Source organism: Panthera leo, chromosome B1 (assembly GCF_018350215.1).
Source record: "Panthera leo isolate Ple1 chromosome B1, P.leo_Ple1_pat1.1, whole genome shotgun sequence".
NCBI lineage: Eukaryota > Metazoa > Chordata > Mammalia > Carnivora > Felidae > Panthera > Panthera leo.
The window spans coordinates 45135184-45162909 of NC_056682.1; positions in this window are offsets into that span (position 1 = coordinate 45135184).

The window sequence follows — 27726 nt, forward strand, 5'->3', positions numbered from 1 at the left end:
GCACTTTATGAAATTACAGGAAAGCTAGGACATAAGGAATAAATAGTTACATCTGTTTGGTGAAAGGGGGAACAGGGTGGGGAGAAAAAAAGAGGGGCTCAAGCAGAAGAGAAAAGAACAAGTAAGAGTTGGTCTCCCCAGCACAGGGCCCGAGTCCCAGCATTCCCGGAGCAGGGGAGAAGTCTCCTCTTCTTCAGTGGGTGCCTTCAATGGTACTCGAGCGTAAAGGTGCTGGCAGAACATGGTGCACCCAGCCCAGCACTTGTGTTACAGACTTTCTGCAAAAGGACCAGCGGGTAGCTCAGTTGCCTAGAAACAGGAGAGATTTGGGGAAGGAGGGGAAGGTAAAGTCAGGCAGGAGAAGACACCTACTCGGGGACTTCTCACCTCTGGCAGGCACACGGAGGGAGCGTGCGTCCTGGGGAGGTGACGTGGCTGTCTCCTCTCTCCTGAGAAGCTGGTCTATACAGGTCCAGGGTGAATCAAATGGGTGATTATTAGCCCGTCAACTCACTTTCTCTCCTAAAATGAATTCCTGCCCAATTTCTTGGCCAAACCCAACTCCCTTCTTTACACTGGGCAGGGCTCCTTTTCAGCTCTGCTGTTCGCCCTGGGATTCTGCCGTCTCCCACGTGACTCTGTTGTCCCTTTCTTTGTTTCGAAGCCTCTTAGGTATCAAGGGACTGAGATTCCTGCTCACCTCCTGGAGTTCTGCCGTGGTACATCTCCCCCTAGCCTGCTTGCGGTCCCCAGATCTCTCTGCTCGGACCCGGCCGGCCAAGCCTTCATTTCAGTCCGAATTCACCCCGCCCCGCCGCCCAACCAACCTATATTTATTGAGCACCTATTAGCTATAAAGCACTGTGCTGGGTGTGAGGAGAAGACAGAAATGAATCTAACTTGGGCCCTGGCTTTCAGGAGATTAAAGATGAGAGAAAGCCACATGTATCTGTCACTGGCAGTGACTCGAGAGAGGGACAAAAAAGCCAGAGGCGATCCAGAAGAAGGGAGATCACCTCTGTCCCGCACACAGGACGCCTGCAGAAAAGGAGGCTCTGAATGTGCGGTGGTGCAGGAAAGGGCGTAGCAGGCAGAGAAAATAGCGAGAGGCAAATGACGGAGACAGGGTGATGCGGATGTGTTTGGGGGAGAAAGAGGAGACAGGGCTGGACAGCCATCTGTGGACACATGGTGGAGAATCTTCAGTGTTCCCGAAGGAGTTCAGAGGTATTCCGCAGGTGCGGGGCGTAACTGGATCTTATATTTTGAGAACAGAGCATCATAATCAGAGCTGAGCTTAGGGAGAGTGTGTTGGAGGCAGGGGTGTGGTGTAAGGTATAGGGTGGAGAGGCATGGGAATAACTGGAAGCCAGAGATCGGGGAAGACGTCACCCTGGGCACCCAGGGAAGGTAGGTGGGACCTGGACAGCAGCACGGGTGGTGAGCATGAACGGGGGTGGGTCATTCTCAGTGTGGCGAGGCCACGTTCCTCGGGCAGCTGGCCTTTCAGGCTTCTCTTTAGCTCGGAGCTGGGGCAGGAGGATTCCTGGAGGACATTTCTGAGCAGAGTCAACTCATTTATCACCGTCGATCTTTCCTCGGGTGGTGACCATCGTCAGATGCATGAGAAGAAGGATTTACATCAAAGATACAGGAACTGCTACCTGCTTCTGTTTGAGAAACAGCACAGCCGAAGTCTCCCTTGGAGGGCTTGTTGAGTACAGTTCAATTCGCACACATCCAGTTTACGAATGACGGTTCTGGGAAATCTATTGTTTAACCACGGGAGAGTATCTAGACATTGGTGAGCTATTCTTTGGACGGTCATCATCTGTCCTACCACCCCCCCCCCCTTGGGCCCCCCCCCCCCCATCGCACCAAAAATTACAAGCAATCCGCATACATGAAATACATTATCCAGCACAGGTAGGTACAGGGGAAGAAGGCAATTCTGTTCACGAAGGTCCTACTATGGCCAGTGCCTTACATACACTATTTATTACAGTTTTTACCTCACTGCTGAGGACCCGAAGGCTCAGAGGTGTGAAATAGAAGCCCAAGTTTACGTAGCGGATAAGTGGCAGGCAGAGACAGGTGTAAAAACACTGGATCTGTCTGAAACAAAAGCAGTGCTCTTTCTTTTCACCCCAAAGAATTCTTTGCATTTTATGGGAACTTGTCAAACAGTGAATTTCTTGACCAGGACTAGCTTATAGTCAGGTAGAGGGTACGTTTGTCCTCAAGCTCTGGAATGCGCCTGGCCTGCCCCTGCCCACCTCCTCATACCTTCTGGTACGACAGAAAGAGGCTGCATGAGCAGCGCTTAAAAGCATGAGGTCTGTGAGTTTTGCAGTGTGGTGTGATCGAGGAGCTTAATGCTGGCCTGTTGAAGGGGATCCATCACGCCAGCCACACAACATTTAGAAAGAGTTTGTGCTGAGGTCTTTGCTGTCTCAGTTGGAAGGAGATTGGAAAGTACAGACCCAACGAAGTAGACCTCGGCTAACAAGGTCAGACACATCATCAGTGAGGCTTGTTGTTTTTGTTTCTTGTGACTGAGCCACCCTTCTGGGAATGAGCCCCAGAGAAAGTACCAGCAAATCAGGCTGTAAGTAGAGCAGGTGTCTAGAGAAATCGAGAAGGGCCCCTCTCCAATCACTGGGAAGAATCATCACTCATTTGCCGGATTAGCTGGAGACTCCCAAACCTGCCAGCCTCCATCTGGGGGAGGTTCTGCGGCCTGAGCACCGGGGCCTGCCTGGGAGCTGGTGATTTAGACCAGAGGATTTTATGGTCTGAAAATGGCTCTAAAATTTGTTTGGAATTACCCAGAGCACATTTTAAACACTTAAATTGCCGTCTTCATATTTTTTAGTATTTGCAATTTACCTTAATACAATTCTTCTCCTGTCTCCCTCAGCACATCCCTCACACCTCGGTCTTTCCTCTTGCCCTCTGGAAAGGCTCCAGGCTTCACCATTTCTCCAGCCCACATGAGATCAGGAATCGGTTCGTCCTGACGCCCGGAGCCACTGCCTCTCCTCTGCTGTTTCACCCTCTTTATTTTGGTTTGAATAGTGTTCAACCACTCTCTTTATTCTTTCTTTTATTTCTTTCTTTTTTAATATATATATTTTTAAGTTTATTTATTTATTTTGAAAGAGACAGAGTGCCAGCTGGGGAGGGGCAGAGAGAGAGAGAGAGAGAGAGAGAAAGAAAGGGAGAGAGAGAGAGAGAGAGAGAATCCCAAGCAGGCTCCGCAGAGTCAGCCAGAGCCCGACGTGGGGCTCGAACTCGTGAAACTGTGAGATCATGACCTGAGCCGAAATGGAGAGTCCAACGCTTAACCAACTGAGCCACCCAGGTACCCCTCTTTCTTTCTTTATTCTAGGCAGAACAGTATTCCCCTGAAAACTTGGAGCCTCAGAATATGACCTTATTTAGAAATAGGGTCTTTGGAGGTATAATTGGTTAAGATGAGGTCATCCTGGATCAGGGTGGCCCTTAAACCCCATGAGCGGTACTCTTACAAGAAGACGAGAGGGCACAGGCACACGGGGAACGTGGTCACGTGAAGACGAAGGCAGGGTTGGAGTGATATGGTTACAAGCCCAGGCATGCTAAAGCCCACTGCAGGGGGCCCTGGAGCTGGAACAGGCAAGGAAAAATGTTTCCCTAGAGCCCTCTGAGGGATCAGGGATGTGTGGACAACTTTCAGACTTTGAGCCTCTGGAGCTGTGAGGGAATAAGTTCCTGTTGTTTTAAGCCACGCAGATTGTGGTCATTTGTTCCTGCCATCCCAGGAAGAAGCAAATACACCCTCTCAGATCACTCGGGGCCCTGTTGCCTCTGCGGGCGGACCCAGGCCAAACTCACAGGGGAAACCCAGGAAGGTCTCCGTTATGCCGCGTCCCTGAGGCAGGAGGTTAGGGGTTTGTTCGGTTTCCGATGCATCCGTATCAGCCAATGGATCCTTTCCTCCTTGATCCTGGTGTTCAGTTCACGGGCCTGAGGTCGTTCCCGGCAGCTGGGTTGTAGATAATGATATCCTGGAGGTATCATCAGGAGCAGAACTATATTGTCCCTGTGAATCGAACATATACTACGTTCCAGACTCATGGTCTGTATCATCACTTACTCTTACCTTAGACACTCAACAAATTTTGCTGCCTGACTCTAACTTCAGGCCCCACCTTCCTGGGTGTTGGGAATGGGAGTAGACTGGTTGTGTTGCCCGCCAATCCTAGCTTTTCCCCCAGTCTTCTCAACACCGGTGCTAGATGCTCCAGAAAGTTCTTCGCGCTCCTCCAGACGCAATGGGACCCGGACTCTTTTTGCCACCAGCAAGCCAGCCTCTTCCACCGTGCGTTCCTTTCTCCTCCCTGCCCTGTCCCCCCCTTTTAATTGTGAAGGCCTCGCTCCTGTGGGCTGTCAGAGGGGTTCTGCACATTTTATACCTGACAGGACCTCTCCCAGAAACCCCAGAGGGAGACACCGTTAAAGTGTTTTATGTTGGGGAGTAGGTTGGTTTCTGTGCAATAAAAACCAAAGCCATTGAACAAGCAAGCTCCTGGGTAATTATTGGGACGAAGGAGATAGCTTCCATATGCCGGGTGGATGCTTGGAGGCCAAGCCTGCATCTGTTCCCTTTGTTCTGTCAGAGAACAGAGCCAGGAGGGGGTCTGACCTCCTGATAAACCCTGAACCAGAACCCTCTGCCGGGCTTCGGGGAGAAGAGGGGGCTGGGGGTGCCCCACGAGGTCGGAGGGCAGCAACATCTGGCAGAAGGCGGGATCGGTGGGGAGCCGGGTGGAAGAACAGGGGGGAAGGGGTGTGGGCCTGGGCCGCCCCCTCCATAATCAATAAACCCAGCTACCAGAGGAGATCAGAGAACCATTCATTAACGAGCTTGTTAAGTGATTGATAGGCTTAATTTTCCTGTCAAATGTGGACTTCCCCTGTAAACATGTCAATTGAGGAAAGTTCAAGCTTGTCACTTGGATTTATGGCTGGAATAACATGTAGGTGGAAAAGAGGGGCAGGTCCCCAGTGACCCATGCCGGCTGCCGTGGAAATGGCAAGGCCAGTGCGTCCAGGTGCTGGCCCGGGCTCTCCTCTCTCCTCCCTACAGCTGAGATAACAACCACAGCCTTGGGTTCGCACTCTCTCATCCTCAGAGGAGTGAAGAAATGGCAATCCCACGCTGCCAGCACCGCGCCCGCCTCTGCCAGGACTGTCCTTGGCGTCAGTCATTGCTTCACCTTGAAATCCGGGGGGGACAGCCTGGTGTTGGGCGTTGGGAAGGCTCTACCAGGCTGTGCTCTTGGAAAACAGGTCTCCTTTTCCTTCCTGGTTGTCTTGGACAATCAAGACTAAATGCAAATAGAAGCTGAAAGCCCCAGTAGTGTGACACAAACAAGCCATCAGCTCCTCAGCGATCTGGAAAATTGCCCGTGGCACTTGGGGGACAGGTTGGAGGGGAGGTGGGCACAGGGGGGAGCGGCCCGTTCGGAACAGGCGGTGGGCCGGTGGAGGGCAGCTGCGGGCGGCAGCCTAATGGGTGGTCCTGTGGGGAGCCCATTTCTAACAGGCTCCATGTAATGGTCCATGTTAAACTAGCCAAGCACAGTTACACTCCCCAGATGTGTAAGAAACGCAGGCCCGGTACAAGCGAGCATTTTGGATAATTGAAAATACAGTTCAAAATCTACCAGAATCCATTAGTGTTATTATCACGAAGCACTGAGCAGAGCGGGCAGGCTTTCCAGGACTTGGCCCGCCGGTCTGCTTTAACCAGCACTGTCCGACCTCGTCAGTGTTAAAATAGACTTGGTCTTGTATCGTGCACTTCCCTCTCTAGCGTAGCTGGGGACCACCCCAGAGCGGGGGCCTCAGTCTTTCACAACTTTGCATGGCCCGCAACAGCTGACGGAGGGCCTGAGTGCGGGAACGGCTGCCCCCTGCTTGTGGGGGGGCCGGGCAGTGCCAGGGACCCTGTCAGAACTAACGGCCCTTGTTCTGGGGACACCGAGAGCTTCATCACTGGGATCCTTGGTGCAAGGACAGTGAGGGTGGGGGATGGACTTGGGGCAGAATATCTCTCCACGGAAACTCTAAAAGTCCTGTCCCAACAGCGTGTGTGTGTGTGTGTGTGTGTGTCTGTAAGGGTGCTCGGCCAGGTTCCTAGAATCTACAGACCCTCTCTAGGCCCTCCTGGCTTTTCACACCAAACCATATCATCATTGGTTGGAAATGTGCCGCACAGAGCAGAGCGTGCCGAAGTCCACGCCGATCTCTGCTGTGACACCAAATTTGTTGGGCGATGAATCGGGAGGAACACCCGGTGACTCTGGTCACTGGCTCCCCTTTGATGTCCTCCTACTTTTTCTTTCTCAGGAGCAGCAAATTTCGTTGATTTGTGTGTTTGCTTGCATGCCCGCATCCCCCGTTGTCACCAGACGGCGACAATAATGGTGATAATAAGACTGATGGAGCTGTCACTTTTTTGAGCACCTACCTCGTGCTGAGCTCTCCACCCCGGCTCTGCCAGCACCCCTTACTCCATGGCAAACCCCCGGGTCCAGCAGGGAATTGAGGGCAGAGCCTGGCCGTTCGGCAGACTCTGGGCCCTAGGCCGGTCCACCGCTGTGTTGCGTTACTTTTGCGACAGTCCACGGCCATGTGAGTGTTATGAAATTGCCACATGTTTGTTGTGCCGGTCAGAAATCAGTGTGTCTGTTTTTGTGGCAGGATCTCTGAGCACCCAACGGCAGGGACTTTTTGAAATATGTTTAGGATCGGACCCACAGGCCCATTTTTCTTCCTTATCTAAGTGCTGGTGGATAATAGGAGCTCTATCATTGCTATAATGTGCTCTTGAATTGAGCCTCTGGAGAGCCGCCAGGACCAAGTTTGGACACAAGCAAAGGCCCCATTGGAAAGAGTTGCGTGGGAGGCTGGAGGCTCATCTGTCTTGGAGCCGCCACTTGGCAGGCCCGCGGACCCTTGCTTTCCTTTAATGCAGTCAAGGCCATTGAGCCCAGGCCCAGATGGCCTCCCTCCATATGCTATCGCGTTCCAGCCTATAATTATTAATTATAATGATTAAAGTAATATCTATTATTTATTGAGCATCTACTCAGTGCCAGGGATAGCCCAAGCTACTTTACATATGTTCTTTCAGTCATCATGGCAATGACGCTACCCTGTAGAAAGCTAGAAACCCTTGTTGTCTCTGTTTACAGATAAAGAAACTGAGGCTTAGCAAGTGTAAATAACTTTCCCAAAGTTGGAGGTAAGGCTCTGCCCAACCCTAGAGCCTCTGCTTTTTCTACCAAACTCAACGCCTCCTATTCTCAGGTCACCAGCTTCCGGTATCCTCTCCCATTCAGGGTCCTCTGGTCTAAACTTCCCCTGAGACGATAAACTTCCCAAAGCAGCAATGCGTAGAGAACTCATCCCCCGTGCCATTTTCGCCGTGGTGTCTTTGTTTTCTGACCTAGCGTCTGGACCGACAAAAGAATCCTTGCACTATGACAGGACAGAAGGGGCTCTTGGCCCGTGGGTGGCCTGTGTGTCTTTGGAGTGTCAGTGGCAGGCGTTCCCCAGGGAACTGAAGGATGTCTTCTATTCCAAGTGGTCAAGCTGAGAGGAAGCAGATATGCCTCCTTAACTGGTTGCCTTAACCTCTAAGAAACAGTGAAGCATTCTGAGGCTTCCAGACCCTGCAGCCCCGGGGACTCTGGTCTGCATCTCCCAGGAGCCCTTGATACTGATTCCGGATGCTTGCTGATCATGCATGTACCACGCAGTCTGGGGTACCAGCTTCCTCTCTCCCAGGGCTTTCCCTTTTGGAGAAGGAAGCAACAAGGTGAGCCCTGTGTTTTGCAAATGTATCTTTTGGCCCTTCTCAGCCTGGGATGTCCTTTAAATTTATTTATTTAAAAAAATGTTTATTTTGTTTGTTTATTTATTTTGAGACAGAGAGAGAGAGAGATCGTGAACTGGGGAGGGGCAGAGAGAGAGAGAGAGAGAGAGAATCCCAAGCAGGCCCTGCACGGACTGTGCAGAGCCCGACACAGGGCTGGAACTCACCAACTGTGAGATTATGACCTGAGCCGAAATCGAGAGTCGAATGCTTAACCTTAAGCAACTGAGCCACCCAGGCGCCCCTCCGCTTGGTATGTCCTTGAATCCAGGCATTTTCATGGCAAAGAGAGCTTTGATGAACCACCTCGTTTCAAAGAGACAAGGAAATTCTTTAGCTGGTATGAAGCACAGCCCTTGTCTGTGCCGGGAGGCCCCCAGCTCCTCTGTGCGCCAGCCCCTGGGAGCCAGCAAATGAGATGAATTAGAGGCCTAGAGCAAAATATTTGGTTTCGTGCAATTTAGTTTCTTTCTACTACTTGCTTAAAATTCTGTGGAACAATTAAATCTTAAAAGTGTCTTGTGAATGCCTTGGGCTCCCTTCTCCTTCAGGTTTATTGATTGTATTTGATATCACTCACCAGAGCCAGATTTTTTTTTTTTTTTTTTAACATTTAATAAGGCCGCTTGGTTGGAACCCAGAAAGAGAACGTCGGCAAAGTAAGAGAGCATCCAAGCTCTGGCAGGGGGTTCAGCAAGCAGGAGATCTCACATCATCCTGTCAACGACCGTCCTGGGGTTGCCTTTGAATTCAGGGCCTTTGCTGGGCCCAGTGAGGAAATAGGAATGAAGGCTTGGTATCTTTGAGTAGTATAGATGGTCACTGGTAAGAAAGTACAGAGTACTGCAGGCAAAAAAAAAAAAAAAAAAAAAAAAAAAAAAAGCTTAAGGACCCTCTAAGAAGACAGATAAACACAAATAAATGGATAGAAGGATCCTGTCCCTACCTTCACTCAAGCAGAGCTATTGATGGCCAATTTACCAGTAAACGTCAGTGACACAGCCTGAATCGGATTTGCAACTTTCTGCACCAGGGAATCAAACCCAGTGTCTTAACTCCAGGTGATTCGGGAGTAAAGGAGTTAGTTCCCGAAGGCAGGAAACCACCAGAAATGAGTATTTATTTCCATTTTTTCTGACCGCCTACTTGGTTTCCTGACCTCATCGCGGTAAGGAGTTCACTCATTCTTCTTCCCAAGAGTTGGCTTCAAGATGCCTGAGCTCAGGAAGACGTGAATGAATTCAACGGCCTCAGTGCACCTGATTCAGCCAGGATTGTCGCCTGAACATTTTTTTAATGTTTATTTAGTTTTGAGAGACAGAGACAGAGTGCAAGTGGGGGAGAGGCAGAGAGAGAGGGAGACGCAGGATCCGAAGCAGGCTCCAGGCTCTGAGCTATCAGCACAGGGCCCTAGGCGGGCTCAAACTCGTGAACTGCGAGATCATGACCTTCAGCTGAAGTCGAACGCTTAACCGACTGAGGCGCCCCTGAACTTTTTCCCCCCTTAAATCCAGGTGAAAATCTGTTCTAGAATAATAAAATGTAAAGCTGCCTCCTGTCTATCTTGGAAGATAGGCTACCTTCCCATTCCCCTACAGCATGGAGGTGTCACCAGAAGCTTCAAACACATGGCCGCTGCAAAGATGGAAAGGAATATTTCTCAGCCAAAGAGGAAACGAGGGGGTGAGAAGGTGGGGGACGAAGCAAGATTATGCTGTGCTTTGATGGCCTTGTATTTCTAAGCCCTGAGAAGGAAGGATTTGAGCTGTAGCACTCAATACAGAGCAGCTATCTGTGGTCGGAGGAAGACGGCACATCTGCCTTTTATAGGTTTGGAATGAAAAATGTTTTTAATTAAGGAGTGGAAGGAATTGGGGCTTTTAGTCTTGCTACATGCTATGTACCTGTCAAACCTGCTGGATGGGAATCGAGTTCTGACCTCTCACCCCCACCTGCTTTAACCAGAGGAGCCCTGGGAGGGCTCAGAGAAACGATGAGCACCTGAGAACATCTGAATGGCTGCTTCTGGGGTCATGCTCATCATACGGAAAGCACCCCAATGCAGAGAGCCTTCAACTGGCCTCAGCCTGGGATTCCAACTGCCTGGCTCGGGAAGGAAGGGTGGACCCGTGTCGTTGTTGGCTGTGGACTCAGACCATGAGCCAGGAAGGCTTAGGGACACAGCAAAGCCAAAAAAACAAAAGGAAAAATAATGACAATAAAAATCTGGAAATCCGACATTTTTAAAGTGAAGCAAAACTACAAAGGTCATGCTCTGTTGCAATAAATATTTTTATTTGAGACGAGCGTCTTACCCTCCCTCCCTTCCCCCTCCCCCCCAAAAAACCCCTCCACGGAAAGAAATCTCTGTAAGGGGAAGGGAAATCACTCTGTTGAGGTGATAGCTCTCTGCTGGGGACACTAGGAGGCAGTGAGGCTTGATAGTATCCTCAAGAAATTTCAGAAGCCAACAAAGGGAAGGAGCTACAGTAAAAAACCGCTGTTTTCTACTGGTGATAAGCTAAATGGTCACCTAAGCTTAGTTCTTGGAGTAATCTGCCCCCCTACCCCCCCCCCCTTTTTTTCTTTTCAAATGCCTGTCAGCTATAAGATGGTTCTGTGTGGGGTGCGCCTCTTTCCATAAATATCAGAAAGAGCCTTCTGGGAATTAAGTGAAGGGTTAACAATCCTTTTGGATAGTTTGAGTCATGCCTCAAAGCAGGAGACTGGCCCAAGTCGTGTCTTCATGCTTTTTCAGACCCTAACGTTCTATGCATTTCTGTGGATTCCTTTTGGTTGACTCCCCTTCCTTCCTTTTCTACCTCTGAAAATGCTGTTTGAACCCTTGAAGATGCAGGGAGTCCTGCATTACTTCCTTTCCAGGCCCTAAATATTAACTCCCACCCCTTTAGAGGTTAATAAAGGTCAAAAAATTCTTGATATGCCATTAAACGTATACATGCTGAAATGACCTCGACTCCCGGTTTTCTGATTAAATTTTGGATAAGTTCATCCAAACTGAATTGCTCTCTTTCCTCCCTTGCTCCCTCTCCTGCTCCCGCTCTCTCTCCTTCCGTGTTTCTGCTTTGTTGGTTCCTGACACAGGTGTTTAACGCACATATTGGTATTGCTCTGGGGGCAGTGCAAATGTCACCTCCTTGGGAAAGGTTCTCCTCTTGCTAGGCAGAAATAGTCACTCCTCTATCGTGCTTGGGCTGCGCGGCCTCCCTCTCCTCCCTTCTCTTGTCCCGTATCCTGCATATACCGTGCAGAGGGCACTCTCTTACCACGTCGTATCTCATTTGGCTCTTTATGTGTCTGCCTTCCCTGACTGGCCAGCTGCTTTGGGGGGGGGGGGGAGGTGGGGGGGATGTGACCATTCCCCGCGTCTTAGCACAGCTCCTGGCACTTTGAAAATGTTCTGCCCCTGTCGAAGGCAGGGACAGTAGTGACTGATCGACTATCTACCCCTCATATGAATTATGTATATACATCTTACCATTGATACATACATATCGCTTACTCCCTTGGTAAATTGTTCACAATTCAGAAAGTTACTGAACACATTCAATTGTATTGGTTTCATTTCAGTTACTAGACTTATTGCCTTTCTTTTATGATTATGGACAGGAAATTGTGACTGGTTTTTATCATATTTCGTATCAAGCATTGCATTATATAGCCAGCAGAAATAACTGCTAACATTTATTGAGCCCTTACTATGTGCCAGACATGCTTTTAAGCGCCTCACATATATTAGCTTATTTACTTGATACAACAAACCTATATGCAGCTCAAACATGATCTATAATTGATGCTATTATCTTGCGTGGCAGCAAATAAAAATTTCATAATATCCTATAAGCATATGGAGAGCAATACAGTTGGGAATATGGATAGAAGACACTGAACTCTTGTGGTTTAGCCAGAGTGTTTATCTAATCCACATAATCGTGAATTCAGTTTGATGGCTTAAGAAACAAATGTTGACATTTGGACTGATGCACATTATAACTTGGGGGAAAATGGGGCCTAATGTCATCATCGTGGTGTCAGAGTGTTGGCCAGAGTCTCCGAGAGAGCAGGAAAGAGATGAAGGCCCCAGCCTGTGCCTTCAGCACATTCTACTTGACTGATGGGAAGGAGCCATGATAGACCCCTTTGAGTCATCTGGCCCCGCCATGCTGGTGGGTCTGTTTGTCTGCAGGGCAAGAGAACAGACGACTCATTGGAATTTCCTTCATCGAACTCCAGAGACAGGTGTTTATTCAGCCTCTTGCCATTATCAATCAGTGATAATTCTCACATGAAGCCAAAACGTAGACTTTGAAGGATTCCTAGATCAAGGAAGCATGGCGCCTCACTTTCTCTTCTTGCGCCAAATTAATTTTTGGCAATGTTGAGTAAAAAGGAGGTTGCCAGTGTGTTCGATGCAAAACAAGGCCTTGGTATGTGTTTGCTGAGTGAACCCGCAGATTTCTCTCTAGCCTTCAGTGGCACTGTGATAGCAATTTGCTAGCTTATTATGTTAGGTTCACACCCTATTAGTATTTATTTTAGTTAATATAATGCAATTAGGGTGTAATCATATCAGTAGCTTTCAGATCATGTCAAAAAAATAAAAGTTCTTGAAATCCCAGTGCTAATGTAAAATGATGGAACAGAGTGAATGGTTGAAATGCTTGGATTGAGTGAGCATGAACAGAAAGTTGGGGAATGGGGTGGGGGTGGGTAGAGTGAGAGAATCAGATCTTTGGTTTCTTCTGAGATTCTTGTTTAAGTGCTTATGGACTGAAGGAAGCTTGTCTCTGCATTCTCTTCCTAATGGGGCCATGACCCTTTTGCCATTTCTTGAGACAAAGTTCTCTGTCTGGATGTGTCCAAAAAGGTGGTCTTTTTTTTTTTTTTTAATGTTTGTTTATTTTGGGGGAGGTGGTGGCAGAGAGAAAGAGGTAGAGTGAGAAAACCCAGCAGGTTCCGTGCGCTCAACGTGGAGCCCGACTCAGGGCTCAATCTCGTAACTGTGAGATCATGACCTGAGCTGAAATCAAGAGTTGGACACATAACTGACTGAGCCATCAGGTGCCCCTACAAAGGTGGTCTTGAGGTTCAGAATGTTTAGAAGATGGGGCTTTAATTCCAGCTTCCCTTAAGTGTCTGTGAGACTTAGATCAGCCTCCTACTTTCTCCAGGTCCTTAGACCTTACCTGTAAGACAAGGAGGGTGGCCCGGATAATAATAATGTCTCCTGACTCTGTTTAATGACAGTATGATTTAAGGACATTGTGACTTCTGAGAGCCCAAGCTGAGCTTGGAGGCATGTAAGCTGACCTGATTTTCCTTTTTCTTTTTTTTCCTGCCTGAAGCAACGCAAAAGCCACACAGTGGCCACAAAGGCCCAGTACTTCAGCACTGTGCAAACTGTTGAGACCAGTTATCACTTCATAGCCTTATTCTGCTAGGCCTTCTAGCATTCTGGGTGGTCGGGTGTGGGCAAATATTTGCCTCAGAGTGTATTAAACCTTCAGGACACCTGGTTTCCCATCCTTCAGCTCCTTCCCCAGCCCCTTAGCTGACCCTGCTTTTCCCCACTTGTTAAGAGGGTGGATGGGGGATTCGGGCAGGTAGAAAATTCTGGAAATGAAACCAAGTGAAGAGGAAAGAGTAGTCTAAGAGCCAGATCCTGTTTCCCAGTAGCGTTTTCATGTGGGAGGCCCGAAGACATCCCAGAGGTAGCTCTAGCTCTGGCTCCCTCATGGAAAGGTGTGGTGATATCTTCAGGTTCTCGTCCAATTTTTGGATTCTTTGGTATCACTGAAGAATTGCCACGAGAAGCTCATTGTTTGGGGACTGTTAGGTATGGTGCAACTCTGAGGAAATAATTAACACTTATTTCTGAGGAGAAGCTTCCAGCCGGATCCGCACTTGTGGTGGCGCATACATCTCGCAAAGAATTGTTATTTAAGCAATAATCCTTGAGAAATTGGTCGTTACCCGCATTAAACGACTCAGCCCATTGCCAAGGATGGTTAACGCTCTAATAAACTGGTCATTAACTGCAGTAACAATGAATTTCGAGGGGATTATTGCTATTATAAACCTTAATCAATGGTTTATAACAGCAATAATGTGGTCCTTTCTCTTAATGGTAAGTAGGGCAGCTTGCGCCATCGCCTTGAAAATGTTTTCGTGGTGCCTGATAAGTCAGAGGGGAGGCCTTCCAAGCGCCGCCCACTCTTTGGGAGCACTCCCAGGAAAGCGAACGACACGTCAGGGGCTCTCGATTGCCCACGCTCTGTTCTTCTGGGATCAGGTGTAGAACAAGGAGCAGTGTGTGTGTGGGGGGGTTCTTTTCCAATCTCCATGGTCCTTCCCCATTACAAACCCAGTGAGGTGCTGGGCATGGGGACTCCTGGGCGTGTCGGGACAACATGAGACTCAGGCCTGAGGATGAAATTCCTTGTGGGCTTCCTCAGGAGTGGGTAGTAATAAGGAAGAGGAAGTTACCATCTGCTTAGTGGGATGGGGTCTGCTATATGTTCGGTTCTGTCACTGACTTGTGATGTGGCTCCAGAAAAAATTGCGTCCCTTTCCCCATCCTCTGAAAGATGGAGCTTGAAATCAATGGGTTCTCAAGTCCCTTTCTGACGTAACGTTCTATGCTTCTTTTCGTAATCTTGACATCTTATAACAGAATACCATTATAGAGTAATAATAATAATAATAAAACTACATAATGTTTGGTACTGTTCTTAGTTGTTGGCATCTATTAACTCAATGAATCCTTACAACAATGCCTGCTTCTACTACAGAGGACCCGGAAGCAGAAAAGGCTAAGAAACTTGTCTGAGCCACAGAGCTCACTCAAGACGGAGCTGGGATTTGAACACAGGCCGATTGGGCTACCGTACGGGTTTTACGAATGAGGCAGCCAAAATTCTGAGAAATGAGGGGATCCGCTCAGGTTGACACAGCAGGTCTGAGTCCCACTCAGGCAGACCTTCTGCTTGTGGTTGTGTATGTGCCAGGGACCTGTGTCAGGAGCTTCCAGACGAGGATCTTCTCTCTCCAATGAAGTGGGCTGCACACATCCCCATGCCAGGCTCCTTGTCACTGGGACCTCCTCCAACAAGAGGAAGGTAAAATGTTTATATCCTCCCGCATCACTGACGCATGTCCCAGGGGCAGGCGGTCTGATCTTTTTTCCTTCCTAGCATTGTTCAGAATGCATAGGCAAATGGACATTGCAGTTGACTTTGGGGCACAAAGGGCATTTGGGTATTTAAGAAGTTTTTCTTATGATGGAAAATTGAACAGGTATACAGAAGGATAGTATAATGAACTCCCGTGTAACTGTCACCAACTTTAGTGGTTATCAACTCATGGCCCATCTTGTTTCATCCAACCAGCCCTTCCTCCCATCCCTTCTCACCCTAGATTATTTTGGAGTAAATTACACACCATACCACTGCATCTGTTAATGCTTCAGTATGCATCTGTAACAGTTAAGGATCCTCTAAAAGAATAATACTGCTATTCAACCCTACACATTAATGATAATTTCTTAATATCATCAAACATTGAGTCAGCGTTCAAATTTCCCAGATTGTCTCATAAATGTATTTGGATTTCCTGCTTGCTCCGCTACCCACATGCTGCGTGACCTAAGACAAATTCCTTTCCAGATTTGTTTCCATTTGCTCATCTGCAGAATAAGAGGTACAGTCAATGCCCCTTCTCTTCCGTCACTGGTCACTGGCTGGTGGAAGTGAGGCCTCTGAAGTGCTAGAAGGCTGTGTCTCTTCATAAGCCACACTGTCCTGCCCAGTTCTCCTCTGCAGACCCCCCCCCCACCCCCCATCCCCGGGAGGAATCTTCGAGAAGCTGTCCCATAGCGTGCCCTTTTGAGTTTGACCTTCTTTTCCTCTGGCACACTCCAGAGCGCAGATTTGTTCTGGGAAATGGAAGGAAGGAGAGAGCAACCCTTCATGCCAGCACGGCTTCCCTGCCAGGCAGCGTGTCTGCGGAGGACAGAGGTGCATCTTGGTGACCTTTCTCCGGAAGAGGAACAGAGAGGCTGTTGGCTGCAGTTATACCATCAGTGAGATGATGCCACCCACCTCAAGCGGGCTTTGGGGTAATCTGGCCACATTGAATGAAACCACCTTCATTGTCCTCTTTCCTCTGCCATGGCCCCACTGGGAGTCCATTTCCGCATGACCAAAGGGGCTGGATATGCCCTAGAAGGGTGTGGAGAAACATCCGGGGGTTTTTTGAAATCATATTTTCTCCTGGAATTTATATATGGCCAGGAGTGAAACCTCTTCCCTGTGTTTTGTCTCCCTGCCACCCTCCCTCTCCAACCCACACTGAGTTTTAGACTAAAGATTGGCTGAGGTTGCTTGATGTGCTAACATCCTACAAAGCCAGGGTTTTGCCAAACTTACCAATGTGTTTCCTGTCCTGAAGGACTAAAAAGGCCCTGTCTGCTGGAGACAGCTTGGGCCAGTGACTCCAGGGCAAGAGGTCACCTGAATGGCCTCTGGTGGGACTCGTTCTTCTAGGTTTTTCCTGGAGTCTCACGTTCTGTTCTGTATGATGTGTTTCTCTGCAGTGGCTGGTGCTCCGTGGTGGAGGGGTTGTGAGGGGCTAATTCATTAACAGGGCAGCCCACGGCACGGGAGTAAAGATGCTTCAACAATGGAAAAACCCACCAAATACCTGCTCACCTTTTTCTGGACCCTTAGTTGGACCATGGGCCAGGACAATTGCCCAGTTTCCTTGCGATTCTCTCACCTGCTATGCAGCCCGACCCCCACCCAGAGTCTGATCCATCTGGGCGTTGTGGATGCTCTGCTAGGTGATTTGGCCTCAGCGCCCAGCTACCAACAAGTGGGGGGGGGGTCTCTAGAGGGCCCGCGGGGTCAAAAAAGTGTCCTTGCTTCTTGCAGGTGGGAAGCATTATGGGGTTTATTCAAGGTGCACATCTAGAAACTCCACCCTGGGCCGGGCCCCCCTCCCCAGCTCCAGGGCCATGTCAGATGGGCTCAGTCCCACCAGGCTGCTTCTCTAGTCGCCCCAGGGTCACCAGCCTCCTCCCGCCCTGTCCCCAGCCTTTGTGGACAGAAGCCCGGATAGGCCAGGGGCGGAGGGAGGGGGTGTAAAGACACGGATTTGGAATCCACTGAAAAGTTTACTCTGTGCAGCACTGAAATAAAAAAGCTCATTCGGAAAGTTAATGATTTATTTTATAGTTTCATTATCAGGGTCACATTACTCAATAGCATTTCAAACATGTCATTTGTACAAACTATGGTAATTAAAATTTATAACATACTTCATCAGCAGCATATGAATCTTTTAGCCGGCACTCTGCTGTCATATAAACAGTGTAATTTCAGCTGCAATTCACCCTTTATTGGCTCTCATTTGTGATTTAACAGCCATCAATGACTGTGCTATAAAGAATAAATTAACCATCCGTAAACCTTACGATGACAGGGACAGTCAAATAGACTTAAACGTCTTCCGCCCAGGTCTTGGAGCCAACAGAGAGCAGGTGAAGGCCAGGTACACACCAGGCCCTCTGCTCAAAGGGCTTGCCGGGCTCCTGCTGCCTCTTCTTGCTGGGATGGCCCCTGGCTGGTAGTGAGGTCCCTCTAGCTGCCACTGGCAAGAGTATCTCCCTCTCTGCTCCCAGGGTGGCGAGTGGAGGGAGAACTGGATCCTTCGCGGACCCACTTGGGATCTCTGTGCCTGGGGAGGACCTTAGATATTACCTTCCAATAATTGTCAAGTGAGGGCATTTGGAGGTGTGGGTGTGGGGCACTTTGGGTTGATCCAGTGACCCGGTGGGGGAGCTACTGGCAGGTACTCGTCGGTATCAGAGATGCTAAGTCCTGCAAGGAGCAACATCTGGACTCCCCCGGATGCCTCTAGTGCCCCCCATTGAGCCACACGGAGTCCAACCTTCTCCTTCTGTAAGAAGAGGGACAGGACCTCGCTGCCAGCTGAACTGAACTGGCTCTCGGGGTGGAGCAGAAGGAGAATCTGGGACGAGCGGTCTGCAGGTGACGACTCCTAGGGCAGGTCTGGCTGGCTCGCAGCGAGTGACAGGATGGAGCGAGGCCACTGCTTCCCTGAGGGCCACACTCCTGGGCGCCCCCTTGGAGAGGGTGGTCAGGGCGCTCTGGCCGGGCCCCACGGCTGACACTGTACACAGCTCATAAATGAAGTGCATTGGATTTGTTACTGAGACGTCTCCAAGGAGCCTGGGTCATGCAGGCCAATAAAATTGGCCTCATAAATTCATCCTGACATGCAGGATTACTCCAGCCCGCTGAGGTCACCTTCCTGCCCTGATTTATTGCCAGCCTATGGGTTAATAATACTGTTTACTGAGTGTTCCCGGCTTGTTTCTCCACTTGCCCTCCCCTTCTTGGAGCAGATACTAATCAAAGAGTCCCTCTGGAAGGGTGTGGTCGATGGAATGGAGGAGGGGGGTGGACATGTGGGTGGGGAGTTGCATTCTGTGCTGCCAGAAAGCAACACTTCTTTTTTTTTCTTTTCTGAGAAGTTACCTGCAGCCATTCCCGTCTCGGGCCCCGTTTGGGGTTTTACCCGAGAAAAGGTGGTTTGGGGAGAGGTGGGTGCTCTCCCACTATCCTATGCGTACCTGTGACACTAGGTAAGAGGGTACTTTTCTGTTTCCCCTTTAGCCGAGTTGTGGCATACTCAATGTGCTTGTCAATGGTGAGTGTCTGCTCAGAAATGTTATCAAACTTAGTGTCGATATGGAAAAGAAGGTAGAGATCACGTGTCTGTGCTTTCTTTTCCAATGACCAGAGGGTGAAGGTGGCAACAATATGGAAAATCCTCACATGGATTTTAAAAGCCCTTCCCAGCCCAAGATTCTCTGACCCCACTTTTTACGATTTACATTCTGGGTTTGCTGGCTATGGCTTGAACGATCCAGAAACAAAGAAAAAAAAAAAAGAAAAGAAAGTAAAAATGAGATCAACTGCTCTCAAAATATTTCCCTACGTACAACAAGTAGGCTGGAAAAGGGAGTCAGCCTTGAGGGTCCTGCTACCTCGACAAGGCAACATTTCTGAGGTTAAACTCCTAGAGAGACCTTCTTGGTGATGTGTGCTCAAGATCAAGTATTGTCCATTAGGTAACAATAGTTAAACATAGAAACTGGAGATGACTTTAATCAGAAGTGAATGTCCCAGGAACTTGGAAGCTGGTGAGGACTTGGTGGCAGGGCTATTGATGGGACATGTTATCTTGAAATAAATTAGCAATCACTGAGCAATTTCTTTGTGAGTTTCAAACCTCAAGAATTAGTCTCTGCCCTCAAGGTACTTAGCGTCTCCTGACTCTCCCGCTGATCTTGGTGATAGAGCTACAAAGAACTATAGTGAAACAGGGAAGAGAGGTCGTTCTGACTGGGGCAAAGTCTGGATGTGGTTTCGAGGCTGGGCATCTGCTTATTCAGTCAACAAACCCTTCCGACGTCCTGCTTATTTTTTAATTTTTAATTTTTTTAAATGTTTATTTATTTTTGAGAGAGAGAGAGAGAGAGGGAGAGAGAGTGAGTGGGTCTGGGGTGCAGAGAGAGAGAGGGAGACACAGAATCTGAAGCAGGCTCCAGGCTCTGGGCTGTCAGCACAGAGCCCGACGAGGGGCTTGAACCCATGAACTTTGAGATCGTGACCTGAGCTGAAGTCGGAGGCCTAACCCACTGAGCCACCCAGGCGCCCCGAGGTCCCGCTTCTAACCAGGCGCTGGCTCCCTGCCATCTGAAAACTCATGTCTGCTGCTGCCACGGAGCAGATTACAAGTGCAAGTGGTATCTCCATTCAAGTGACCTTCCTCTGCTCCCTGTCTCCAGTCTCTCCCCCAACACCAGCCCTCCTCCAGCCCTGAGGATGTGCCCCGAGAGAGCATTCAGAGGACAAAATCGCTCTTGGAGAACCTGGGCCCGCTTCCATGAATTGAAGGCTGAGGAGGGCTGGGATGGGGGGTCCATGCAGCTGTGCAAGGGGTGCTGTTGTTATTGGCCTGGAAAGAGAGTGATCCCGCCTCTCTGTGGCCAGAGAGCCTGCTGCTTTGATTCGCGTGATCTGGCCGCTTGGGGGTTACAGGACTTTGAATAGTTGTCTTTGGACACTGCCAGGCCCCAGAGGAGAGAGGAAGGAGAGAAAGTGGGGAGATCAGGGCTTTGTCATATGGACAGTGAGCCGGATGGTGGCTGTGGTGGCTCCAGGGCACACGAGTCCCATCATTCGGCTTTCCAGTCGTTACCAACCTTCCGTCCTGCTCAATAAAGCTCCGCCCGGGAGGGAAGAGGACAGATTCCCTGATGGTACAATAGGCACTTTTGCACAAATGCTACCTTCTTTCTGGCTGTAGCATTCCTGACAGGTGGGCATTTTTAGTTCTTTTTTTTTCCCTTAAAACCAGTGGGGAGATCCACTTAGGGAAGGTAAGCAATGGGGTCAAGGTCACATGTCTGGTAAGTCCTTTGAACCAAGGTCTAGCTAACCCTAAAGGTCATGCTCTTCAAAACTACATCAGGGGGCTTCTTGGCCTCTCTGGTGAAGCTGGCCCTGATGGTAAGAGGTCTGGCCAGTTTCAGGGCCAGCCAGTTGGCGGAACTGGTCTTGAACCTGAGTCCTCTCCTGCTTCTTTCTGCTGCTGGCCACCTGACCCACAGGAAGTCCATCAAAAGTAAATGCTTGTCCTCCCCAGCACATCTACTTGCTGGTGAGTGAAAAGCTTTGGGGAATTTGGGACTCTGGAGAAGAGTAGATATTGCCACCTTGGAGATGTGTACCTATATGACTGGACTTGAGACAAAGCCGACTGTAGTCCTGGGAATCAGGTGGCCTAAGTCCAGAACCATTTCTGGGTACAGCGGTATGGTAGCTGGAGCTGCTTCGGTGCCTCGCCTGTACCTTTCTTCCCTACAGCTTTGTCAGGGATTTCCACAGCCCCACTTCTTATGCCCGCTGACATTACAGCCGAGTTGTCCTCACCCTGTGTTTGCCCAGGTAGCACAATCGTCCTTGCGTCCCTCTTGGCCATGGCCGTCTTGGCCACGGCTGGGTACAAAGGGTGTTTTACGAACAAAACAGAATAAAACAAAACACTCCCCCCGCCAGCCCCAAGATCCAGGGAAGTGGTTTGTTTCGGCTTAGCATCAGGGCGAGCTTCCGGGCGCACACAATCACCCTCCATGGCTGAGCTGGTGGGGAGCAGTCACTGCTCGGACTGTAAGGGGTGTGGTGCTAACGGAGGGACAGGGACAGGCAAGCAGGCCAGCCACACGGCAGGCTTGCCCCGAGGCACTTACACATGTGCTCTGGGGGCCATCTGCCCTCTTTGGTGTGTGTTTGGAGGTGAAAACCTCTCCGGGGCGAGGTGCAGTCACATGCAGAGAGAGGTAGGAGACACACATCTCAGTTCCAGACCCACCACCTGTGGGACCCTAAGTCCCCGGCTCATTTCTCCCCTTTCGCTTTTTCCATTTGTCAGTTGAGGGGCTGCATGGAGACACCGAGACGGGACTTTGCAAACAAAGCATCATCATGATACAGAAGGAAGGCATTGTAACTTTTGCGGGGCGGCGGGGGGATCCCCATACTCTTGGTCTGACTTTGAGACATCCTCAGAGTTGTGCATCGTGTATTTGTGCTTTGAACAACGTGGCTCGGGCTCAATTGTATTGCTCCCAAATTCATATGTGGAAATCCTAACCCTTGGCACCTCAGCATGTGACTGTATTCGGAGATAGGGTCTTTAATGAGGTCATTAAAATGAGGTCACTGGGGTGGGCCCCAACAGCATGATAGGTGTCCTTGTAAGAGAGAGATTGGGACACATACACAGAGGGAGAAGGTGGCCTTCTACAAGCCCAGGAGAGATACGTCAGAAGGGACCAAGCCTACCAACATGTTGATCTTAGACTTCCGGCCTCCAGAGCTGCAAGGGAATAAATTTCTGTTGGTTAAGCCCCCAGTCTGTGGTATGTTGTTATGGCAGCTGGAGCAAAGCAATAGACACAGAGATGATTTAATAGCCACCTTATTAGAGACACCTCGGGAAATTTCAGATCACCCACTCAGAGAACTGGAGCTGATCGAGGGGACCGTCTTCTGAGTCCTCTGAGTCCCTCCTCCTCGGGAGGACTTCTCCTTTGTGCTCTTGTATTTAATCGTCCCATTAACCCTGTGAATTTGGGATTACAAATTCCAACTTACTGATGAGGAAACCGAAGCCCGGAGGCTTATGTGACTTGACCCAAGCCACCCTGCTAATTTCAGCAGAACCAGGAGTTCTAGAGGTTGAGTTGCGTAAATGCTCTGCTTGGGACCAGCCCGGCCAACGTAACTTGAGGCTTGCCACCAGCTGCCAAGGTGACCTGCTGGAAGAGCAATTTGGAAAAAATAAAGAAGGTGAGGCACAAGGAAGAATTTCAAAGCCTTTCCCTAATCAGGACGAATGGCTGCGAGCCTGAGGTGTGCGCAGATAGCCTGCCACATCTCAGAACGCAGCTCTTGCCACAAGCCAATGCCTCGCTGGCTCTGAAATTTATGCTGGAATTTAGACAGAGAACACAAATCATCGTAATCTCCCGATGAAAGATCACTGTCTCTGCAAATGCATTACCTGCTTGGAAAGCGACATGTTAAAAAATACTGATAATATATGGGCACAGGGAGAGCGATTTCCATGCCTGGGCTCCTCCAGCTAAAATACGCACACCTGCACAAGAGGCGGCAGATGACAAAGTAAGTCACCGGGGCCCAGGAGCAGCTTCTGTGTCGGGCTGTGGCTCTGACACTCCAAACAAAAGACCCTGCAAGCCTATGGAGCAGTCTCCCCACCACCACCTCCAACATGGGGCGCCTTGGATGCCGGAGGCCCGAGTGGGGGGCATGTGATTCCATCCTTCCCACCCCCAGTCAGGATGCCCTTGGTCTTTTCTGCAGGAGGGAGACGTGGGAGGAGGAACTGGAGCAACTGATGGGCCTCAGAGCTGGAGGAAGCTTCCAGAATGAGTTAGAGGGACCACCCCGTTCACTTCCCTCCCTCTCTCACCCCTCCCAAGTGCTCGGTAAGCAGCCCTGTGGGGGCCTCCTTCGCTTGGAGATAAGATACAAAGACAGCCCTTAGCTGTGGGGGCACAGGCCTGTGGCTGCTGGAAAGGCTGCCCTCCTGTCTCCCCACCTCTCCCTTTCCTCAGGCAGCTTCAAGACATAACAGCGCGGGGGAGAGTGTGGGCTTGGAGACATAACAGCGCGGGAGAGAGTGTGGGCTTGGAGTCAGACAGACCGGCTTTCTGTGGCCCTGACTCCAACTTCCCGACTAATTGGCAGGGTGACCTTGGGCATGTCCCTTTCCCTCGCTCGCTAAGCCTCAGCTTCTTCCGGGCACCACCCGCCTCCCTCTCCCAGCTCCCAGCCACTTGGCTTGTGGCTCAAGGTTACAGCTTGGTCTTTGCGACACGGGCGCCCTGTCTTCCTCCGCAGTGTGCTGTGAGTGCCAAGGCCGGCTTTCCTCCATGCCTCTGCTCGGGGAGAAGCAATTCGGAGTCTAATGGGCCTGCGGAACAGGTGCATCCCTCTTGCTGGAAACATTACTGCATAAACAAAGCGAAAAGAACCCAAACCCAAGTACATTGTCCTAAAGGGGGAAATAATACTTCAAAATGGCCAGAATGTTTACCGACCCAGTGAAGGGAAAACAGCAGTGCTGCGCTGAGCCTCGCTCTCCCCGTCTTGGGCTGGAGAGTGAGCCTCTGCCGGCTGGGCGGCAGCTCCCAGGCCGGTGCTTGTCCTTCAGAGGGGTAGGCTGGCGGCAAAGGAGTCTAAGGGTATCTCCTCGGCCATTTTATTTCCTGACAGAAATGAAAAAGAGCCTAAGGAGTACCGTCTGCGGAGAGGCCAGCTTGGAAGAACCTGTGTTTGCAGCAAAGGCGGATGGCGGTCAGAAGACGGCCTCGTGGGGTCTCTGCCAGGCCTGTTTGAAGGACCGGGCGGCTGAGGGACTGGAGTGCAGGGCTGCCGGATCCGTGTCTGCTGGATCGGTCTGGCCTCTCCAAGCGCGGTTCGGTCTCGCGAAGCTGTGCAACAGGTGTGTGGGGCACCTGCCCCTCCCCCTTCCCGGAGCCCACTTCCCGTTCACCATCGTTCTCCAGAATGGTTTCTGGCTCCATAAAACCAAAGGCATTTGGCGCATAAAACCAAACACCTTTTGTGTGATGGCCTTCTCGTCATGAGCTAATAAGATACAGAATGAATGAGCACGGCCTCTGCGCTCCTGGTTTCCCTATATAGTCGTGAGGGGGTGGGAGGGTGGTCGTCCCGCCCCTCTGGGTTATCTTCAGTGTCTTTCAGGTCTGGTCCCATTTCATCTGGCTTTTTCCTCCCGTGGAATGATAAGCTCTTCAAACAGACATTCCTTCCTTGTGCCCGGTAAGGCTTAGTGGAAGCACAAAGCAAGAAGAGGTGTGGGTAAAGACAGTGAAAACTAAGTGGACAGGGAGAGATTGGAGGTCTGCGCAGCATGACTGGGACCGCATGTTGGGCAGATGTGAGATAACACACATACAAATGTAACACTCATTCATCTAAAGGTATTTGAGGGCCATTTTGTGTCAGTCACAGTAAATAAATATAAGCAAACGAAAAGTTGCGCCTTCACCCTCGTGGAGCATTTATGAAAGAATCACAGAAGTCATGTAAAGATGAGAGCTGTAGAAATGCCAAAGAGTGTTAACTCATCCTATGAGAGCATCAAATAGTAGCATTTGATCAAATTAGGGAAATCAGAGAAGGCTTCCCTGAGGAAGCGATACTTGAGATCTGAAGGTTGACTAGGAGTTCACCTGTTGAATTGGAAGAGGAGGAGCATCTCAGTTGGGCAGGGCAGCCTGGGGCCCGAGAACATATCTATAATAGACAGAAACAGCAAAGGGTTACAATGAAGAATATGTAAAGTACTGTTACAGATCGACTAGAAGAGCACAAAGCAATCTCCTGAAAATAGGCAAAAGACACACAAAAATAATGGAAGGAAACATATGTGGCTGATAAACACATATAGAGATGTTCAGTCTAATTAGTGATCAGGGAACTTCAGATGTCATTTTACAGCATTGACTGGCAATGATTAAAAGGCTGACAACTTACATGTAGAATTAAAAAAAAAAAAATGACCCAAAAAACCAAGCTCATAGCTACAGAGAACAGATTGGTGGTTGCTTGGGAGTGAAAAGGAGTCACAGGTTACAGACTTCCAGTTATAAAATCAGTAAGTCCAGGGGATAGGATGTACAGGTGACTACAGTTAATAATACTGTATTGCATACTTGAAAGTTGCTAAGAGAGTAGACCCTAAAAGATCTCATCACAAGAAAGAAAATTCTGTAACTGTGTGTGGGGACAAATGTCAACTACACTTACTGTGGTGGTCATTTCACCATATATACAAATATTGAATCATTATGTTGTACACTCGAAACTACTCTAATGCTATAAGTCAAGTATACCTCAATAAAAAAAATAAACAGCTGACCATACCAAGTGTTGCAGAGAATATGGAACCATGGGGTCTTTTACACATGTCTGGTGGGGGTGTGAACCAGGGCAACCACTTTGGCAGTCAGCTTCCAAGTGCTTCCTAAAGCCAAACATAAAACCAACCCATAGATCCATCAATGCACACCAAGATATGTACCAAGGGGCGTGTGTAAGAATGTTCATGGCAGTACTATTTAATCAAAAACCAAGCAAACCAGGAAACAATGTGATTGGTGATCAACAGAAGAGTGCATAAGTAAACTACAGTATGTCCACACAATGGCATATTGAACATTAAACAGATGGACAACCATAACATGCAACAATATGGATAAACTCTAGTAATGTAATATTAAATAGAAAACAAGTCTCCAAATAATATAGTATGAACTATTATTATAAAGTCAAAACAGCTAGAATTACTTCTAGAAATATGTGCTGTATTTTACACACACACACACACACACACACACACACACACACACTCTCTAGAAACAGTAAGACAAGGGAATGGTAAACACAAGACTCAGGATGATGGTTGGTAACCAGGATGATGAGATGTGAGGTCACCAGATGGTTTGCTGTAGATTGTTTGCTTTTGTTTTGGTCAGTGGGATTATGAGTGCTCATGACATTGCAAAAAATTACTTATCAACCTAAAGAAATAAATAAGTAAATAAGCCATCCTATATCTGAGCAATGATGACAGTGAGTCATTAAGTGAAGATTATGATTGATACAATTCTGCTTCTCTGAGATTAGAAAAAAAAAAAAAGTCATGTACTTGGGGGAGGGGATGAGAAAAAGCCACATGCCTGAGAGAGGAGTGTGTGAGGTAAGGGATGGGGCTCAGGTGAGAGGTAGGGGAGAGAGCTATGTAGGATCTCATAGGGCCTGTTAATGACTTGGATTTAACGGGGTGGTATGATGACACGGTCTTTATATTTCAAAGGTCTCATTCTGGCTGCATCGTGGGTATTTTATTAGTGGTGGTCAGAGAGAATATGGGGAAGGCTGGTTGGGAGGCTGTATCGACTGTAGGTAAGAGGTGATGGTAGCATGGATTAAGATGAGATAATGAGAGAAGCAGGTGAATTTAAATAACAGTAAGTAAAAACTGATAATTTTCGATAGAATATGGGGCATGAGAGTCAATGATGATGCCTCCATTTTATTTGTGAAGGAGGTGGATGGTGGGCTATTTACTGAGAAGAAAGTGAGTTTAGTTTTGACTATGTTGGATTTGGATGCTTTTGAGATATGCCAGTGGGCAGCTGGATATTGGGCTCCATAACTTCCATGGGATCTGAGTTAGCTGAGGATGTACAAGGGAGTCATGGATATGTGGGTGGGGATTAAAGTTGTGGAAGTTGATAAGATTACCTAGAAAGAAACAGTGTAGTGAGAAGAAAGCTGTTGTAAAAACAAAATTTAAGTAGACAATTAAATTAAAGCAGGCCACACATATCCTATGATGAAAGTGTACCATGAATCTAAGATTATGATTAATCTAGTTTAAAAAAATCAGGGTCTAAGAAACAAAACATATGAATATATGGGAGGGGAGAAAAAAGAGAGAGTGAAACAAACCATAAGATACTTTTTTTTTTTAATATTTTTTTAACGTTTATTTATTTTTGAGACAGAGGCAGAGCATGAACGGGGGAGGGTCAGAGAGAGAGGGAGACACAGAATCTGAAACAGGCTCCAGGCTCTGGGCCATCATCAGCCCAGAGCCCGACGCGGGGCTCGAACGCACAGACTATGAGATCGTGACCTGAGCTGAAGTCGGACGCTTAACCGACTGAGCCACCCAGGCGCCCAAGATACTTTTTACCATAGAGAACAAACTGAGGGTTGAGAGGGAGTGGGTGGGGGTTGGGCGAGATGGGTGATGAATGACAGGTATGAAGGAGGGTACTTGTCATGATGAGCACTGGGTATTGTAGGTAAAGGATGAATCACTGAATTCTATTCCTGAAACCAATATTGCATTGTATGTTAACTAACTAGAATTTAAATAAAAAATTGAAAAAGAAAATCAAGGTCTAGCATTTGGAGAGATCTTGACTTTTCCAGGAGGGAAAGAAAGCCAGTCGGCCTAGGGTACAGAGGGGTGTGGGTGGTGGGAGGTGAGGTGGGCTGCGGAAGGAGATAGGGGATAGATCATCCAGCATGTCATAGAGCATGTTCAGGATTTGGTCTTTA